Raw genomic sequence first — 22,889 nt, 5'->3', positions numbered from 1 at the left:
TTTCACTGCAAAGAAAAAATAACAAATACGAATACATTTTAAATATTAATTCTACTTTATCTTATATTTTTCTAAATAATTTATCTTTACAAATATTTCATAATTCTATCTGATTTTTGTCTGTTCAGATATATTTGATAAACGTCATTCGGTTTTGAGACACCATAGAAATAGCAAAAGAAAAAGACATAATCGCAATATTTCTTTTGTCAGGGAAAAAGAGCAGCTTGAGCTATGTCATTTGAAAAGACCAACCGTATATAGTAGGAGGCTTTAAAACCTCCTGTCGAGTTCCTTCTTCCCCTTGCAACTGTTTCTCGATGCTTTATGCAGAACTGCCTCCGCAGGAATAGCCGAAGGACTTGCAGGACTTAAAAAACAGAGCCTGTCAAGATCTAGCGTGTGAAAACGTGCTCTCACCTCTCCAGGATTTCGGATGAAGGATGGACAGAGCAACGAGCGGTAAGATTGCCAGCTACGATGTGCAAGAAGTCACGTTCAATTTAACACGTCCGAACGTACCTAGTATTTCTAACTGTACGATTGCCTATTGTAAAGAACTATTTCTCCACCAAAATTTCAATTGGAAATGAAATATAAGTAATTAATCATATATTTTCCTAGATATTATTATTAAAAGGTATTATTAAATTAAAAACATTCATAAAGCTGTTATTAAAAATTACATACTTTGGATTTAAATATATCATTGAGTTTAAGCGATAGATACATATTGTGATCATATCCATTTCTTACATTTTAATAAATACAAATGTTTTTCTGATAGAGTGATTTTGTTAAGAATTTATAGAATTAATAAAAATTGATAAGACACATTCTCATGGAATTCCATTAAATATTTGAATAATAGCTTCTATTATTTTTATAAATTCAGGAAAAATTATCTCAAGAAAAACTTTATGCTGAAATATATTTTTAAAATATATTTCTCACTACCTTAAGAAATTTTTTGGTAGAAGAAAAAAAAATACGGTTGGATCGAAAATCACGTTACTTTAACGTGACAGGATTAAAACAAAAAGTACAACAATAGATTTTCCGATATTACAAAAAAGACAAATTTGTGCAATACATTTGGTTCGAAATACAAAAACAATATTAGCCGAAAGACTTTGTTTGTCCAGATCAATTCAAGAAAATTACACGCAGTGAATCATGGGAACCTCGTCACAACACATTATCCTAATCGTTTGCGGGTGATGGCGGCAAAATAATCTTTTCCTTAGCCACCCCTGCAGAATTACCATTCTTGGCTCACACTCAACAATCTCATATCGGCCGTAATGTCGACGCCCTTGCATTATTCGTATTCTCCGGTTCCGATGGTTTTTGCGCGATCACCCAAATCGTCGAATTATTCCTAGGTTCCCAGCATATCGCCGGCTATTTCACCGTCGACTCCGACAGTTCACATACAACCGAGGTCACTAAACTACACAGCCTAGAATTACTATTAAATTATTCCCTCTATGGTCAGGTAGTACCAATATGCAAATGAATTTTTTCTTTCCTTGTTTCTTCCTCGAGACATGAAATTACTAGGTACGTTCCTGCGTATGAAATTTCGTTTTTCTGAAGTTTGACATTATTGCACGCTTTATCTTTTGTACCATATTCAATTCTTAAAATTATTTGTGAATAATGTCCAATTTTGTACGAATTCTAAAGAAATAAAATGAAAGAGGTCACTATGGTCCACGCGTGATGAACTAATATTGATATTAATATTATATTATATTATTTTATGTTAATAATCATTAGTAATGATAATGTTATGAAATTGTTAGAGAGAAGAATCTGTTATTAGTAACCGACTATATCGTAAATTTTGTGCGATGTTCGATTCGTACAAATAACGTTAAAAAAGAAGAAATTTTCCATGATACGCGTATTTTGAATTAATAACAATAATATTATCCTGAAATGTATGACAAAATTGGTAAAACTTCATTATTTAATATAATGAATCATTCATATACACGAGTAATATTTCATCAGTTTGATCTTGGAGAATGAATGGTTGAAGGTGGTGAAGATATGAATTTAGTATTTGGAATAGCTTACGTAAATGTTAGCATAATTTAACGTTGATGTGTAGAATCCGAAAACGATGAAGTTTTATAGAATGATTAAGCAAGAGGAAGAGCAGGAAATGATATTTTAAAACTGATTATTGAAAACAATTTATCACATACAGTGATGGAGATAGCATTTTATAAATGAAACTAAGTCATTCTACAGTTAGTCATATTAATTTAATAATAATATAATTGTAATTAATAGTATTGTGGCGGATCGGTATCAATAGGACGCCGACGGGTCGAGGCATCAACGCGGCGCAACACCTCCGCCAACACTAGAGCGCTACGACGACAACGAGTCTAACTCGCTAGTAGTCGAATATACGAGCGATTGATACAAATATCGCACCTAGCGAGACTCCCTCTACGTCTAAGGCAGGGACTACCGGGCATAGCCTTACTGACGAGTCCACCAGTAGTCCCGGGACGAAACGCCAACTCTCTTTTCATCCGCCACAGTATAATTATTAAACGTAAATGTGTGCTTAAATTTCAGATTATTTATACATTTATTGTAAACCTTCGTATCGTTAAATTGATGCGTAGAACAATAAACATTGATAAACGATAAAATATGATACATTGATAAAGGATAAAATAAAATATGGAAATTTAAAAATAGCCAGCGTTTATCTGAATATTTCATTCATAATAAATTGTACGTTATATATGTTATCTATTTTTTTGGTAACAAACGATTACATCTTTCAAAGAAAAAAAAATGGATTATATCTTCGGAATTAAAATTATAACAGTTATGATATTATAATTTATAAAATCAGTACAATATGAGTGTTTTAAATATAATGAATAAAAAATATGATGTTTCACTTCGTTCTTTAAAAAAAAAAAGAACCTCAAACAAGTATTGACACAATGAACAAACCAAATCCAACAATTGATCGACACAAATTCACGAGACACTTGTTTATCAATACCAGCAGAAATCGTCGATAAAATTCGGCCAAACATTGTAGAACCACCTGACACAGATACCGTTTGATGTAAAATTGCGGCATCCGGATTAATTTATAGTTACGAATCGACCGCGGATCCAATACTTATGATACAATAAATCTCGGTTTACGATTGAGCGTTGTATTTTTCTAAACTGTTCGCCCGCAGCCGAATAGTTATTCCGTGTTATTTAAACGAAAGTGAAAAAGGATCGTATTCAAAGCCGCAATAGAAAACCTGTTAAGGCGTCAACAATAGTTAGTTTTAAAACTGGGTTTATGACGCGGACGTGGTTTCCCCATTTTGTTCAGATATTCTAGTGGCGATTTTACTATATTTCGTTTTAATTTCGTGTATAACCAGGAGAATTTCTAATTTTCTGGACTTTGTGGAGACTTAGAAGTTTCTTTCTATACTTCAATAGCAGTTGGTGCATCATAAACTCGCGAAGAAATCGCTGCAAGCAGTAATTATTCCTCGATATTATTAATAATTCAGAAATTAGTCAAGTCTTCATTGGTCAGCATTTCACCAACTATCAGGAACAGAATTTCCGTGAATCTTACTCACGTGGTAAAGCAACGAGGATGCAAGTTCGAGATTCTTCACAGTTCGATAGAATCCCTTTAACGATGATGTTTGTTCAATCATTATTTAATAATAAACATTCAACCATCATTGCAAAATTTCGTGTTATACTCACGGCTCAAATCACATAACTTTTATTAATCGCATAGTCCATCTTATAATCATACGAGAATACGTTAATAACGCCATAAAGGCGAGTATGACGTTTGAGATTCGAAAGTCGATGGTTCCATGCGAATACGGAAGCATAAGGGTAAATCCTCGTCGAAATCGAGCGGCATAAAGCTCTTCTAACCAGCAAGGTGTAAATTTCGACTAACCTACGCCAGGGGCAAGCTCTTTGAACCGTTGATGGCATTGGTATTACGATTCGACCATGGCTATTTGCGACCACTGATAAAATATCGCGAGCGTAATGGCCGCTGCGCACGATGCAACTGGCCAAATGAAAGACGCATTCAACTGAAAGCGATGTTTCACAGGAGTTTCAGAACTCGGCAAGGCTTTAAGACGCACCCTATACGCCACTGATTCATCCAATTCAACCATCTCCAATTACTAACGATACCGGAACTACTATGCTCTCATCCGTTGATACATTCCTAAGCTTTTATTTACTAATCAACTCTTTTACATGTATTGCCGCACGAAACCATTTGAACACTTACCATAGAAAACTTCTATGTATGTATGTATTGGACGCATCGTATAAAATATGAAATTTCATTCGCACTGCAATAGAATTCGACTATCATGATTATATTGGTCTTTGTGGTCAAACTGAAAATGTATATGAAAGTTACACAATATTAGATCATGTGATTTGAATTTTTATATTGCATGCTCGTTACAAACTTTACATAGATCTAATAAATATTGCTTAAGAGTATTTGTTTCATTAATTTGACTTCTCAATGACTCAATTTATCGTATGCTCTATCATTGATCTTCTTCATTTTCATACTCTTCATTCACCTTTTTATCTCGAGGATGTATTCGGCTGGATAGCCCGTGCCTTCACCCGTTTCCTTACGCCCGTCGGCATTTTATTACCAACTCCATTACTCCGCGAACAGCCCGACGCTTCTCTGCCATTGGAAGATTCACACGATTGCACTCCTTGCCCGCCCACGTCATTATGTTTTACTAGCTGTTTACGATGGAGCGTAATTATTACACGTGTCCCTGCTGCATCTTAATTTGCTCTATAGACATCGCGGCATTTGTTCGATCAAGATTGCGGCATCCTGGCTACCGTATTGAGCGTGTATGTGTGTGACTGTGTGTGACAGCTGAAGCAGGATGTCTAAAGTGATGTCACGACTCCCAAGAGATATAGGTATTCCCTGTCACGTTGAGTGGTTTATGACGTGAATGAAGATGATGATTTGTTTGCAATAATATGATAATGTAGTTCGATCAGCAGGTGATGCACTGGTTATTAAACCAGTAAGTAATAGGTAAGACTATAAGGTAGATATAATACGAGGACTCCTTTCTCCAAAAATAAGATTCCATTCACCACTTAATGAGTTTGGTAGTTTTACTTTTAAACTTCTAAAATAAAAGACTACGTAGCAAATATTCCAGGACCTCGATAGAATTTCCAGTGGCCATAATTTCACAGAAGGAAACATTTAAAGACTTTAAACTGAAACCGAGTGGTCGTATGTGTAGAAGTTATCTTAACGCGAATTATCAAAACGATGACGTTCATATCGTAAAAAGAGATCCTACACGTGTCGCGAAGCGAGGAAAAAGCAATGTTGACAAGTGATAACAAAAACAGCAGCCTGTAAGTAAACCGATATAAAAGGTGCTCACGATTTTCTCATAAAATACTAAATGTATACGCGTCGTTCGAAGACGGGGGACCATTTTTGTGCAATAACCTCCCCTCAAGGTTGGCTCCGATGTTGTTCACCCGGTATACTCATACTCAGCCATTCCGTTTTCTTTTCCTGTCGGCCGATGCGACAAGGTACTTGCCAATCTTGGTGATAGTCTCGTCGTTGATACAGAATATCGTGTTCCTAGCCTGGAAATGGTGCTTGTACAAGAGACACTGACGTGTACATGGGATTGTACGTGTACGTATTTCGCTGCTCGATTGTGTTCTACCAGCGACAAGAACTCATAGCGACGCGAATGCAATCAGGTAAGAAGCTGTAGCGACTCTCAGTTTCTTCCTCCGCTTGATGCTTTTTCTCTCGGTTATCGGAACCGATTCCTTTCATCTTCACCATCCTCGTCTTTCGTACGACGATTACATCGTGCGAAAGTGACGACGAAAAATTATACTCCGCAATTGATGGGATTATGGTGCTTCGATAGATGTGAGTATGTATTAGATTTTAGAATTTTTCGTATATGTGAGAAATATTAAATATTAATTCACCGATGATCGTATTTTGGCTGACTTTTCGTTCATGGAACTTGAATCTTATGTTAAAATAAATAATGGATAATAACGCAGGTAAACGAATTTTATTTATATGGAATTAAATCTTGTACGATGTATAACATATTCTATATTTTTCTGTTATTGTGACTTTTTATATTTATTATTAGTATTTGTATATTCGGATTTTTTGAACTGATCTTATCTAAAGCATTTGTATATTCAGATTTTTTAAACTGATCTTATCTAAAGTAGTATCTACTTCAATACGATTTATGTTTTTTAATATTAATTTTCAAGTTTAGTAATTTTGATAAAATAATAATACAAGATATGTTTTCAATATTTTGTATGCATTTCCTTAGTCTCAATGATAGCTCTTGTATTGTACAAACACATTCATCGTATAGTGTTCACTGTTTGCTGACGAGATGTAAAGGAAAGTCGTGTGAGGATCCCTGATGACTGTTGTTGCATTAGTATATCTTACGAATATGACTGAATTTTCCCTAGTGTTTATGATGGCGATATATACACGTCAGATGCAAGTATGCATATTCTACTTACGCTTTCATATGTTGTGAAGATAGACACCTAAAGCTGGCTGACGAACTTTTGTACTGTAGGTAAAATGAATTTAGCTTTAATTAATATTAATTCCATTTAGGTTAATGCTTTGTGATATTATAGTACAGCATCTACAATATTGATAATAGAACATCATATAACACAACATGATTTTAGAAGTACTCACGAATTATTTAATAATTATCACGCAATCAATAAAGATTTTTATTTGCGTCTAGATGTTTCCAATATCTTAAATTCTGATACCATATTTAGCTTTTTTAAAGATTGATTTAAAATGAAGAATTTAGCATAACAACTGAAAGCCGATAAGAATTCAGGAAATCCTATTGAGTACGAATTACATTGGATAATTTTAATCTTCGACAAAGTCATCGATAGCCACGCGATAAATGTCAGAAGTAAGATGAAAATAAGGTTCGCGACTCTCCGGAATTCCGTAATTATATCTATCAAACGCAGAACAAGCCTGATAGCTCGATTAGTTGCTTGGAAACAAAAAGGTCACTCGTTACGGAGATTCATCTTTTGAGGAAAGAGGATTTTGACATTTCAATTAAACGTTATCCAATCCTTTGGTCAAAAGAACATTAATCCACGCATAATAGTCACTGAAAAGAATTACGTTTTACACATAAGATAATCACGTAATTAATATCATAAGCCATATATAATGAAATGTGCATGTTTCAAATATTCAAATATGTATGTTACATAAAATAATATTTTCTATCTTAAAATCTGAGCGGAGATAAGTAGGTTTTGATAGGCGGGAAGAGCAAAAAAGTATCATTATTTCATTAAATTGGAAACATATTTTCTGAAAAAACTTTCGACTCGCTAAAAATACATAAGATTCGCTAAAAAAAAAAAAAAAACTTAAAAACATAACAATAAGTCGCCAATGAAGATAGAAAATATCATTAAGACTTACATCAAATTTCCTTGATATTATCAATCAATATAATAGTCAGATTATCGAAATACATTAAATATGCAATTTAATCATTGATAAGCAGCAGCTCTACAGATCGATTCGAATCACAACTGCGAGTTTGCTTGCCATCGAGAGTGTTCAGATGATTGGTGAATTAGTAAGAACCGCAGGCGAAACAATACAATTCAGAGGAAACGATTTTTCGGTAATATCTTCGCATGATCTCGAGGAATAATTAACCCCGTTATCCAATAGTTTCGAGTGTTTTGTCGTTAACTAGCATTAGCAGGGAACAGACAGCAAAATGGCGAGAATTCCGACACCGCACCATTCGTTTCCGCACAAATTGGCCGAGCTTCCCGACCCTCTAGAATGCTTATTTGGGCGTGCTTCCTTCATGAATATGGACCCCTCCGGTGTCGGCCTCATCCTCCAAACCGGTAAAGTAACAAAAGAGCCGGAGAAACGCCACAGGGCCGTTTAAGAAATATACGCGATCATTGTTCGTGCGTTTATTGAACGGGACACACGAGCGATTCCATCAAACATAACTTCTTTCCTCGGAATTAGGAAGCCTGTATCACGGCTGCACAATAATCCGAAAAGTGACATTTCGTGGTCAAAACCCAACTTTTTAACTTGAATGTTTAGAAACAATTCTCTTTTTCATCAAATGACAACTTTATATTTCGAAATCGAAATACTATATGTATTTCCTTTCTCAGATAATTCTATTAATGGAAAATAAATTGTACACGTCTGGTGGAAAATTTTGTTCGTTATGTGAGACATTTATCGATTATTATACGAATCTGTTCTTAGTGAAATTTTACAAATTAGTAGTTGTAGGTTACAATGAGGTAATAAGTTTGATAGGTCAGGTATAAGTCGCAAGACATACTGTTTAGCTTTTTTATATTACACGTAACAATAGGAATAAACAGTTTAGAAATGTTTTGCTAATTTAGTACTGATAAGAATAGCTTTTTGAAAAAGTGAGGATACTCAGTGTATAATAGAAAGTCAAATTCAGGACAAAAATTCAAACAAGCAGACACTGTATCTACTGTATCATTTCGAAACTGAGAAAGGCTGTTGTTTTGCCATTCACTCCTGTCTTGTTGCTGCGTAATATCTATAATATTATTAATAATAATATAACATAAATTCACTGGAAAGGTAACAAATGAATGGTATCTGAAAAAATAATAAGATATCAAACAGATCATTTTAACTACAGAACACAGTATATATGAATAAAAAAATTTGCTTTGAAAAACAGAAATCCGAATTACCTAACCACCTACTTAAATTTCAACATATAGGACAAAAATAGGTAAATATAATGGTCGAGGAAATGCGGAATTTAACAGCATAACGATTCCATTGTATTCTCCATATCGGTCGAATAATTCTGCATGATGCTATACACGTGATACAACCTAACCAGGCAGAGGGATGTATCCGCTGCGTAGCCGACATCGAGGTGCGACGAAACGGTCGGTATGTGATGCCAGGAATATACCGGAAGCGTAGAGACGTGCTCCGAAGGGTTCTCGTCGCATAACACTATCATGAAATTTCGCTGGTGCTTCGCGTGTTCGTATCATTCGCGCGCCATTAATTTCATTCCCGTGCTCAAGGATATCCTATCGACGCCGGCAATCACGACGACGATTTGCCACGTATCTATCGCGGCCGTTATAAGTATAGGTCCTCGTAGGTACGTTTCTCTGGACGAATATGGGTCAGTTCCTCGCGAAAGCATATCTTCACAGTGAAGGGGCGTATAGTGAGTGGAAGCGATGTGCAGTGATTCAGGAAAATATTTGAACGCATAAAAAATCTTTTATCTATATAATAGGTGTTATATAAATAGAACATTTTTAAATTTCATTATTTATATATAAATTTCGTGATTATATTAAGTTGCAGGATAGTTATTGTAATTACATATTTTATAAAAACATTAATATACAAGATGAATAGCCATCTGAAGCATATAACAAGTGTTAAGTATGATTTCACTGATTATTCAGACTATTATTAATGAATAATCGACTATTTAAATACTTTTGTAAAATATATCATTTAGCATAATGTATTTCTGGAGTGTATCTACAGGCGTTGCTTCTTTCGCGAGCCTGTATATATTCTGATTTTATAATTCATCGTCGATTTGATAGAGATAGATTTGAGAAAGTTGTAAAAGTACCATCGTGCGTTTGCATACGGTTAGCGTTAATAATATCTACCTATGGCTACAACAGTTGGTATATATACTTAATGCTTTGTCGTATATTGGAAACCTTAACCGCTGACCGATTTTACGACCTCACTATATCGCTTTCACCTACTATAATATACTATGGATCAGAGAGGATGGCGATGGCGACGATGACGGTGGCCGCCACACCAGACCAGGCCAACGTTCGCGGAGCTGTCCAGGATCAGAGAGAGGAATTATTTCGCCTGTAACTCGCCTCTCCGGTTCCAGTTAAACATATTTCATCGCGAATGAACTCGCTCGTAATTATCGTGGACAAAGCTGGTACATATCCCTTCGTGGAAATTGTCTTGTTGAGTATAATCGATACGCGTAATTGGAACAATACCTTTCTCGCAGCAAACTGCCGAGTGATTACTTTATAAAACGATCCCTGAGTATAAAAGGCGGCACCGGGCACCGTCCGAGTTATTAAATTGGATATCCTTCCGAGTTTATTGATCGCCCTCAATGGGAAAATCGCTAATCGTTGTTTGTATTTACACTGAATGGCCGATAGAATAGGTTTATTAAAAGTTCGAGAGAAGTTTTATTACTGGCCCAGAAATCGTTGGATAAGAACAGAACGATAGATGAGATAAAAGAGGCGGGACCGTGGAACACAATTGATCGTCAACTTGTCACGACGCGACTCTCGTGTTCTTTCTGTTCCTCGGTCACGTTTTGATCGATCGGGAAAAATCGTAACAATCGTATTCTATACATCCCATACTGAGTACTTATGATAGCTTTGATATTATAATACTTTGAATTCTCCTTTATTAAAACGCTATTAACATAAATTGCAAACGTCCCTCACTTGGATAAAGAAACGATTAAAAACATGATTATATACGATGATATTAACGTTTAATTGAGCTTTCGATTAATTTTATTGGCAAATAAAACACAATGCTTTAATATGTACGTTAATATGAGGATATTTATTACTTATTTTAATGTGTTTTATCATATGTTTTTATCGTATCTTCTTTCTGAACTCCGTTATACGTTAACTGCGTATGCGCTACTATGATATTTTTCTCCCGATATCCCGCGGAACTTATTCGATGAGCTTTTCTGTTTCAGTGGCGCATGGCTCAGTGATTTCTCTTTCCATGTCCCCCCCCCCCTCTCTCTCTCTCTCCCTCTGCCCTTTTTTACTTTTTTCTTTTTTAACGTTCCACCCGGATTCACCGCGATACATTGCATTAATTTTAGTCTGAAACGGAATCATCGACTATCGGAGAAATATTGCTCGAACATATCAGTTGACGATGTGTCGAAGAAATAGGCGAACATCCCATGGGCTTCGCCAAGCGGATCCAAACGAACTTTTCGTTTCATCATTCGCTGTAATCTTCATCCATCGCGGGACTAACGAACCTGCGTTACCATTTTTGTCGTCGTTTTACAGTTTTATGTCGCAATCAGATATTGCTTAGTTACAAAATGTGATCTTCCTAAACTGGAGTTTAATGCCGTAACAACTATAATGTTATTATACGACACTATAAAATTATTGAGCTTTAGAACTTGCGGGTAGAAAATAATTTTCAATAAGTATAGTATGAAAGGAAAATTGGAAAATTAAGATAAAGATAAGAAATCGGTAAGAGGTTATTCCAATTTCTTAGAATCATTGTGTCCAGGAGGTATTGAAAGGTGGATTTTCATTCTTAAAGGAATTGGTATCGAAACAATTGATATTTTAGTAAAACATTTTTGTTTAATTTATATTTTATTTGATGTTTTCATACACTTTCGACTACTTTTATAGGAGGCTCTTTTAAAAGAAAGATTAAAGTATTCTAATTGTTTCATTCTATAACTGTTTAAGAAATGTTCAAAAGCTTGATTTTATGCGTAATGGTAGTATTATCCAAATCTGCTTATATTGGAAACTTTTTTGGAACTTTTCTCTGTAAGTATTTTAATCTGTATTTTAACAATCTGTATTTGACAATGAAACATACATTTGAGTGTTGTAAAGATCTCCCATCTATCCCAAGAACTTCGTGTGCGTATGTAAAGCACTCGGAAGAAAGGGTGGGAGGTAATGAACTCACATCAATCAAAATTCATGTTTTGATCGAATTAATGCGTTCCAGAAGAAAGAACATCATTTGAAAGTCAATTTCTCTACTGTGGTCTAATTTATTACGAAACAGTACTGTACAACGATAAAACTATTCAAAATAAATTTACACTATCCCTGTAAGTATAGATTCGAGAAGCGAATTTGATAAGAAAGCTGAAGTTATATTAAACGTTGTTCCGTTGTTCTGGCCAGCTAGAAGACTCCTTCTTTTATTTTGACAGTGATCGATGTCCATGTTATTTCACATCCAGCCGCTCTAAAAGTGATCCCTATTTTTTGAACGGAGAAAGCTTTGAAGAGCCTTGGCAAAACTGATCGTATAGTAAATATTTGCAAAGTTCAGTTACAAAAAATTGTTTATTTCAACCTGCGAATTGTAGTAGTAGAGAAAAATATTTGCGTCAATGTTTAATATTACACTGTAGTATTCTATCATTTAATATTATAAGAATATTTAACACGATATAACCAATAACACCTTGCATTTTGTATTGTTCTTTTAATTCTATAGTTCTTTTTTATTATTATTTATTTCACTCGTGGTCGTTGATTATTAATCATAAGGTAGAAATCATGGAATCAGGAATGATGTTTTTATCATAGATCTTATCAACACTGAACGTGTATAAGTTAAAGCAAATTTCTTACTTTTTAATAGAATTGATAATTGCGAAACAAAATTATATAAAACATAATTCTTTAGAGAAAAAATTTTTATCTATACACGACGATAGCGGCGAAGTATTAACCAATAAAAAACATAAAGACCTTATGCATCATGAAAGCAGAGGCATTAAAGCAAACATTTTGAAAAACAATTTCACCAAGATATATTTCCGTAAAGATCCGCGGGTAAATCGAGTTCAGAAATAACTCTCGGGAATGGAAGAACACGCGAGTGCACGATTCAGCTTGAGAAACAAAGCGGTATAATTGCAGTCTAAACGTTCTCGTCATTTCTGGTACAATCAGCAGCGGACGACGTTAAAAGCAGTCGTAAAAAGAGAGCGAAAAAAAAAATGAGAGAAATAAGGAATGGGAACGTTATACAGATAGGTATATTACTCGAGCGTATTGGACGGAGTCACGATTCTTTTTTCCTTTTTCCATCTCTCTCTTCATACTAGAGAGGATCTGCAACAAGGCTAAACGTATCTATTCGATGAGCGTTTGTAATAAACACTGGTGAAGAACACTTGAAATAAAAATTTCATTCAGATGGTTACCTGTGGAAAACTGTTACCAGTATACTCTGCAGCCGGGTTTCAGCCGGAAATGCGAAATACGAAACCGCTAATTGAACGAGTGGATATGAAAACGTTTTCACATATCAAGTGAAATAGCGACTTCATTTTGTAACTGGAATTTAAGCGTCGGAAAAATTGCCAAGTCAATTAATTTTTTCTAGTTACGCGAAAGAAAAGGAAGTTGTAAATTGAATTTTATTCTTGAGTAAATTCAATATTCTTCTGTATATTGAAATTAACATTCTTATATGTAACAATTTATACACACGAGGAAATATCGTTCCATTAATCGAAAACAGCATGCACAAGATAAAATCGAAGATCCACATACGTCAAAGGACAGCACCCGAACGCAAGATGCAAACAATTGTCATCTTTAACCCCGTCGCCACTCTAAATATCGTTGAACAGCGTGTGGAAACACGAACGTGTAATTTAAATTTCACGAACAGAGTCTGCACGAGCGTTATTGTTTGCACCTCACGTTCTAGTTTTTCACGAGGTGTCTCTCATTCTGTGAGAATCGACGGAACGCTTTCTGGAAGCAGTGATCAAAGTTGTCGCGGCATGTAGATATCTGCGACAGAAACGGATGCGCTTTTCTTTCGTGGAAAAAGTCGATCTGATAATGGTCCGTTTCATCGGTTGTTAGCATTATATCCGGCAACTGGCTCGTCTCGTTGCCAGTCTCTGAGCGATTCCTCTTGCTGCCTCGTTTCATCAACTGCGCGACCGGTTGATTACACCCCCGTTCCCCTTTTGTTCGGTTTAATAATTACAAGAATATAATTGCCATTGAAATTTTTAACCAAAAGTCCTTATTTCTTTGGTCGCATGATCAGTCAAGGAGCTAGGCATTCGACGATTCAGCCGCATTCAACCGTCGTAGCATTTTGTTCTCTATTCAGCCACCATTCGCCTTTATGTTTTGCGCACTTAATGCGGCCACGAGTGCAGTACAAATTCGCAGTAAATCGTTCATAAAAACAGTGCCCTAGTGGAGCGGTTGAATATCGTCGTGTTTGCACTTTATTTTAGTTTCAATGCTAAAGAAGACCAACACCAATCCGTGGCATGCTTCTAGGGTTAACCGATCCCGAATGCTCGTGTTACCGAAAAACTGTGCAACTTCTCATTAGCGTTGTACATTTCCAACCGCGTTGCTTTCTTTGACCGATGTTCGCCGAATGAATGATCCTTTCACTAGCAAGACACAAACGAACTCTTCGTTTCATTACCGATATTCTCTCGCCGTGGAACCTTAATGTCAATATTCTATCATAGGTCCTTCAGGCATATCGCAGAAAGATTGCGGTATACAGATCGTGTGATTCTCGTCCCACAGTAGTTCTTTCGCTTTGGATTAATCTGTTTGGCTTCTAAAGGATTACTTCTTGTGTACTCTCAGACAGTTTGCTTTATTGCCGATCTTGTATCGTGGCTTTTCAGCTATTAACACGGGCTGCAAAGTTCATCTCAAGGTTTCTTATCTGGCTTGTTTTTTTTACTATGATGTTTAAGGTAACCTGTGTAAGTTATGATAACGTTGAGCCGCTCCGAATAGATGGGAATATTTGAAAGAAAAAGGAAATGGTTTATTTCACTGAAGTTAAAATATTGTAAATTGTTAGAAGGCAGACACGTGCACACATACGCGTGAAAATATTTGAATACTTATCATAGAAAATTTGTATGTGTATACATTACAATACATAACAATATATTAGATTGAATTGATTATCATAATTAAGTGCTTATAAATTTTTATGTAACTTTGTTTTCAATTCGATTGCGATTTTATAAATCGGAGTATGGTTAATACGTACATATGTATATATACGTATTAACTTTATGAACATATATAAATATTTATGAATATGTATGTATAATCATAAAGTTTAATTTATGAAAGATATTGTATGTTTCCGAGGGGGTGAAAATATGTGGAATGTATTTTAAACACAGCGAACAATATTTAAAACGTGAACACACTGCGAAGTTTGGCGAATGTCTGGGACAACGTGCACTTTGAATAATGCTAGTTCTGCAAGCAGAAATGGCTTTCATTTATCAGAGAATACAACGACTGAGTAGCTTAATTACGCGCCACGTGAAAAAGAAATAATGAAACACATACACATAATGGCATGTATTCTCCATGCGTTCCGATAATATTTGGAAATATACAATGGGAATGTTAGCAATTTCAGTTGTTTAAACGATATATAAATATAACTGTAAACATTTATTACGAGTCATAAAAATGCACTGAATTTTATATCTCTATGTTAACAGAACCATCGATGTTAGTAATTCGTAATCAGGCTTAATTCCTTTTTAAAAATGTAATATATTAGTGTTAAGAAAGATAGAACGAAGATTTTAGCGGCAACTAGTGTCTACTATGTAAAGTAAGAAATATTTTCTCAAAATAGATTCTATAATAAATTTTTTCGATGGAGAATACACAATTTTATATGTCTTCACAAATAACATTTCAACCGCTTAATGTACAACTCTTGTAAGTCTATTATTTGCCTATTTGGTTTACCACCGCATATCGAAAGCATAGCCTTCATTCCGTTTTGTGCAGACATTGTATAAATTTATATTCATTAGTATCTCTCACAACATTTTTACTTTAATCCAATTTTATCCAGTAATCTCCTTTTTTGACTTACACCAATTTTGCACTAAACGGCATTATTAATTTATTAGATTAACTTATTAGGAATATTGATAAATAATATGGTTGAGTTATATTTTTAATTAATAGGAAATTTACATAACAGAAATTTTTTAAACTATACATATCTCGATTTATTAAACCGCTCTTATAGAAGACGAAATAAAATTATCAATTAGTGCCATTTCTACTTCGTTAATGACAATCTTTAGTTACAATACAATACTTTTCAAATTATTTTCAATATTTAAATTTAATCCTTCTTCATCTACGCCGAAAATTGTTATAACATGATCAATCAAGTTTGAATATTCACAGAAATAAGTTGAGAATTTCTCCAAAGCTTCATCGTACAAATATTCAATCGCGATACCTTTATAAACATTGTAATACATTTACGATGCTGCAAAATCATTACAAAAGTATCATAACGAGAGAGGTTTAATCGCCTTTTACCAGTATAATGTAATGTGAAACAATTAAACATTCGAAATCTCATTTCTTAAGCAGCTAACATTGGTCAAAAAAACCACTGAAACCATATCCAGACTAACAGATAGAAGATCTTATGGGGCACATGTGTGTACACATTACGTATACGGCATTATGGTGTACACGTATATACCCAGCATTAAATGTATAGTTAGAAAGTGAGGGAAACATTTCGTGTTTCGCCTAAGTGAAAAGATCTACGAAAAAGAAGAGACAAGAAACAAGATGCTCGATTCCATGGTAACTAGTGAATAATACGAGGTACGTTGTATTGTCAGTCTTGAAGGAAATTCTAGGGTAAACCAAAGACACGCTAACATTCTCAGCAGCTAGTAAAGGCAGACTGAATTCGAGTAGGCAGAGGATGAAGGAACTGTGCAGCGCTCTGCTCCTGTCTATCCGGTTGCCAGTGGCAACCAGCTAGCTGCAACGACGACGACCTATTAGACTTTCAGAAGGGTGGTTGATCATCGAGCACATACCACGATCCAGAGTTTACACATCGTAGACAAATACCCCGCGCAGCCCTTATGGTAATACTCTAACCCTTCGGCACGGCTCGTGTACGGCGACGAATGCGAGCGTAAGTTTATTACAGGGATCAGGGAAGCTTAAATTCAGATTGTCCGATGCTTCCCAGCAAACTTCGGACAATTATACCTGCGAACTGGAACGCTTTCGGATGATCACTGTAAACCAGCCAATACGAATCGGATATGCTTTAAATGATAATAGACGCGAGAAAATGTTGAAGTTTCATTTCCTTGAACGTGCGACGCGAAGAATGATTTCTGTTATTTCAGTTTACTTTCAGAGGCCGGTACCTGGAATCGTTGCAGAATGTATTTTAAATTGTTTTGTCGGTTCTGATAAATGGAATTTGCAAACGATGATCGTCGAACGTTTATTCTGAACGGTGCGCATGCGATAGTGTGGGATTAATTTAGATTTAATTACGTAGAATCCGTGTCTATTTTACTGACGTGCTTGGTTAAAGGAAATAATTCTTGAATGGTTACCGTTTGCAACAATCTGTACGTTATCGTGAATAAGCAATGATTGACAATACAATACAATCATGATGAAACATCAGTTCAGTTTATAATTATAGAAAAGAAAACATCGAGGAGTATCCTAGTGCTCAAGAACACTCGAAAATATCGAGTATTGTCGCATTTTTTAATTCTAAGAAGAATGAAACTTGTAATATCAATACAATAAAACAATATAGTTTGATTGGGGTTAGGTTTGATTGATTAATTATATTATATTATAATCGAGTGATTAATTATATTTCATAATTTTTTATTTAATTATTTTTTGTTATTGATTCATGACTGCCGTAATGTATATTGTTCATAAAAATTTATAAATTTAATTGTCCTTTTTTCTAACGAGAAATTTCAGTAGAAATATTCAATCTTGGTTTCATGATTTTTAAATTGTTTAATTAGACGTGCTCTCATTTTACTGTCCGCTTCAACGTTATTAAGCATAGTTATATATTTCGTATTCGGTCTTTGCAAGTTCTTCTTCAAGAGAGAGAGAGATTATGTTTCTCTCACCCTGGCCTCTTAATAAGATACCTCGTCTACAGTTACAACTTTTGATTAAATTTGACGAAAGAAATAATATTTTCGTCAAGGGAAGATTCAAAATCAAATGCAATCATATCATTTCATATATAAATTTAATAAAGTTACATTACGTTATTTTCGTACCATAAAAATATCTATTTAACTTATTGAATAATAATATCGTATGTATAATAATTAAACTGCGGGTTTTTATGCATTGATGGAAAATTCAAGTAGACAAGAACAGATGGAATATACACAATATGTCATAATGAACAAAATATCAATAACGTACGTAATAATTAAACAATAAATTACTTAGCAAATTAAAATTTTCGATTAATATTCTTTTTTCTTTTCTGAAAATAAAAAAAAGTAATTTCTTTTTGTAAAACAGAATTTTAGGTAAAAACGTTTAACAAACAACGGACGGTACAAGAGAAACTTGGCCCATGAAAGAGCGTATCCACTTTCATCTTGCCACATTAACGTTCATATTTATCGTTCATAGCCGAGGCGAGAATAAAGTCAGCAAATGCAAATTTTGAAATGAGTAAAACAGTACCGCGTAAAGTGTAAAATAACACGGGCCGCCTTTAAAACCCGGAGACATGATCTCTTTTTTATGGAAATTTCACTTTACGGAAGAACTTTAAATGTAAAGGTTGAAAAAATATAAGGAGAGACTATCTGTTATTACCCTAAACATACGAACGTCATAATTCGAACGAGTGTAGTTTCCATGTTGGCGTGTAACCATGTTTTTGTTTCCTTGTAAATGTAACTTTCTTTTTCCTACCCTCGGTTCTTTTTGCAAAGTCCATCAGCTTACATCGTTTTCCACGATAAATATTATCTTCCGCGTATTCGTGGCGGATCGCCACGAAAAATAATCTTGGCCGCCATATGTATACGACGTTTTTATTGGCGCGTCCACTAAAAAGCATTTCCATTATTTCTGACTATCCGCCAATCTGAACTCCATGTAAGCAAAATCAACAGCTAGAGCTTCATAAATTCGAGAGTCATCGTTATTTCACCACCGCACTCACTGATAGATCGATTTGTCTGGCTGAATTGCGTGTCAAGATTTGATAAATTCCATTCTCAAATAGGGAAAAAGAATATATCCCTCTAAAGTTTTTGATATAATTTACGCGCCATTATCAGAGCAGGTCTAACTTGAAAATAATAACGCTATTAATCTACGAAATGTAATTTGGAATTAGTAATGGGAAAGTAAGTTTAACAACTGTTTCGTTTAATAGCAATAATTCAACGTACTTTAATGTGATTAATTATTTCGATAGTTGAAGATTATTACAGGAATTAAATAGGATATTTGTTCAAAGTTGAAATGTATTTGGAACTATGAAAGTTCAAATATCTACTGTTTAACGTTTACCAATTGTACTAATTGCAAAATTTCTCGAAGTTTTAATCCCAAATGGTTCCCAAATTTCTCATTTTATTTCTTTTCGTTCTTCTTCTTCGCGTTGAACATAATAAAAGTAAGTTAAAAATATAATATTTTACCAAAATATATTTTTTAGCAATATTTCTATTATAAATTGACTGAAACAATTAGTTTGCGATGATATTATAACAGGACAATAGTATTTAAAAAGATTCACATAAAATGAAACTTCATCCATGATCGTCTTAAAGAAAGATATGAAACTTACAGTACTATATTTGACGATATATCTTAAGTTGTGTCATAAAGGACTGAAACACGATGTGTGAAAATATCACCCGTGTTGTTCATAATACATAGTTCGGAATGAAGTTCTTTTAATCTCATTCTGTCAACCGAACTGATCCTAGCTTTTATCGAACTTCAAACGTTATCTACGCATACTTCCTTAAGGCGACATTATTGAAAATTTATCTTCAACGCTGTGTTTCGATTTACCAGCTTCGACATATTTCAATATATCTGCCTGTCGTCCATGTTGTCGTCGATGTATTCTCGTAATCTCGAGATATATCGCCACGTGTACAGCCACGTATCAGTGCTCACCCTCTCCTTAAGGTATACAAGTCGAACGTCTTCCTATATCCGTTCTCCTGTCCATTTTAATAATTCCTTCAACTGATACTTTCTATCGAAACGGATTTTCTCACTACGTTTTATACTATCGTTTATATTTCGCGCAATATTGTATCATATTCCGAATTCTTTTCCACGAGCTTATTTCCTACAGCTTTAGACACCTTTCTTCGAATTTTGTCGACTATTTTCACGCAACTAATTTTTCTCGATTTTTCTATTGAATTAACAGAGAGCGGCTGTTTATATATTTATGAAAAACTTATAGAATGCGTACAATGTTCAAAAATATATAAAATATCGAAAGATATTTTTTGTCAGTCTTAGAACAACCAACAAACAGATCTAATGGGTTGAACATTTTTCTAATTATCAGTTTCCATTTTTTAGTATATGGTCCTTAACACGGGTCATCTGAATATTAGAATAATAATAACAATATATAATCTTTTTATTTTACAATATTTTATAATACTTTATAATACAGTTGCAGCCTATCAAAAACGATCGTAATCGTTTGAACGGTATAAGTTTGCATCTATCCCAGAAAGAAAATTTACATTTCCAACGTTTTACTTTCCAAATACTTCTAAATCGATTGCGACATAACTTCAAGCAAACTTATGCGATCTTTGAATTTCCATGCTTTATAGGGCCAGTAATTTGGCACTGGGGCGAGAGTAAAATCGCAAGCTTTTTAAACCATTCCGATAATTGCGTTGTTCCCCGAAGAATCCATATCTCAAACGGAGTGTAAGGAAAATCGGGGAACGTTGCCCTCGAAACCCGGACATATGCGTTTCCTATAAAATCGTAAAATTCGACTTTAGCCAATTTCGAAGTTTCCCGCAGCTACGTGTACCCCGCAACTAGCGCACCGATTTATCTATCGATCTTTCACGATCACCCCGTGGAGATATACGTGTACCCTGTCCATCTGGTTCCACTTTAATAATTCCAGAAACGAAGTCTTTTATATTTTATAATGACGTTCACTCATTAAGGACCAAACTGTGGAATAATGCGCAAGAAATACGTAAACGCGCAAAAGAAAATTTCATAATACGAACATTCAGAAGTTTGATAATTTGAAATTCTAAAGATTTGAGGATCCGAAAGCTTGAAAATCTAAAAGCTTTGAAATTTAAAAGCCTGATGATGCGAAGATCCGAGAGTCTGAAAATCTAAAAACTTGAAAATTTGAGAATCTGAGACTCCGGAAACTCGAAGATGAAATGCGTTAACGCGACGTTGGCTCGTAATGCGTTATCGCGTCGATTTCGCTTCGATTGTAGCAGGAGACGAAAGAAGAGGACAAAAGAGAGATTTTTGAGGTAGAAAACGGAGAGATGGGATTCGCAGGGATTTCAGTGATGCCTTTGAAAACTTTGCAGGTGGGAACAGGAAGGTGTAAGCCCCGACCCCTGTCGCTGACGTTTTTTGTCATTCGACGAAGATAGGATTTCATTGTTGCCGTTTATTACTTTCTATTCCGGAACGGAAGAGCAGTGTGAGAATGTGACATAGGGACTATGTCATTTTTCGCCATAATTTCGATAATTACGTGGTTCGAAATATATCCCCGCGAGTGCATGGATAGAGAAATAGCGTTTGAAAGTAGGATTTAGAGCGATATAAATTTAGCAAATATTCCGATCATGTTCAGACTTACAATAAGGGCGTTGAAAATGTTAGATGATTAATATAAAAACCAAACAAACAAGCTTATAAGCGGCAATATATATACATTGTACACATTTGTAAAACTATCAATTCCATAACATATAATATAAATCAACGTCAATTCTTCATTAACATCGATCCTCTGATTCAGACAACTCATAAGCAACTAACAGATTGTTATCCATCATCCAATTACAACTTACCTGTACAATCCCTGGCTTCGTTGTAATAAAATTCGAACGATGGTTCTAGAGATTCAATGCTCACTGAACTCGTAAGCCACTCGGTAACCGGTGCTTCGTATCTAATCATTACAGATTCAGATACCTTGCTCGGTAACGGTACTCAAAGAGCAGTTCGCTAACAAGATTCTGACGAGAGAATGGCACCAAATTGGCCGATATTTGCGGCTTGAATGCAATCACAGAACTTGGTCCCATCGTCGAGATTCGAGAACGGATTGTAAACTCTGAAATAGTAAAAAAAGCTACTTCTTACTGATAATGGGGAAAGATCATTTGGTCATGTCAGGGTACTGTTATGGCAGACACATGCGTCGTTCTGACGAACACATATATGCAGAAATCTGGATGTTTTTGTGCGATGTCTTAACACCAGATTGCGGATTTTTATGCATTTAAAATTTGAAACTGCAAAATTGCACAGAACGCATGTAATGTGAGAAGATATAGAAAATATTCAAAGTATAGTGCTATTTATAATACTTGATAAGTAAAACAATTTCCTAGGTTCTACGTCCTTAATTACATTCTCAAAATTATAAATTTGTATAAAAAATCCACAGTTTAGTTATCACACTGACACTGTTTGAAACCTAATAAGTATCAATACGTCTCTCGATCGCTGATAAAGGTAACTGTAATGTTGGCGAAACGTCGAGGAATCTCTTCTTGTTGAATACTGCTTACATCTGGAAGCCTCAATCAGTGTTAGACGCAATGATGTATAATGTAACAGTGAACTCATATACAGTAACCAACAAAAGAAAGATTATAAAATAAAAAGTATAAACACCGTACTTTTACAAAATGGATCTTGTATTTAATAAGAGCAATCAATAAATATAATATACCATACAATAGATGACTGTCATAAACATGGTATAGAATTGTTAGTACAAAACACCCTAAAATCCACAACGTTCGATTTTAACTCGACTTCCTTCTGTCCGCCATTGTACAGGTTCTTAT

At 34.7% G+C, this 22,889-nt stretch overlaps 1 long non-coding RNA gene across 1 annotated transcript in view; it reads right to left on the bottom strand.

The window, feature by feature from the left end:
• LOC112212058 overlaps nt 1–22,889 on the bottom strand; it is a 224,124-nt gene that overhangs the window by 853 nt on the left and 200,382 nt on the right. The window lies entirely within an intron of this gene.

Source organism: Bombus impatiens, unplaced genomic scaffold (assembly GCF_000188095.3).
Source record: "Bombus impatiens unplaced genomic scaffold, BIMP_2.2 scf_0102, whole genome shotgun sequence".
In the NCBI taxonomy this organism is placed as follows: domain Eukaryota; kingdom Metazoa; phylum Arthropoda; class Insecta; order Hymenoptera; family Apidae; genus Bombus; species Bombus impatiens.
Note: the sequence above shows the minus strand (reverse complement) of the source record. Positions and strands in the feature narration are given on the sequence as shown.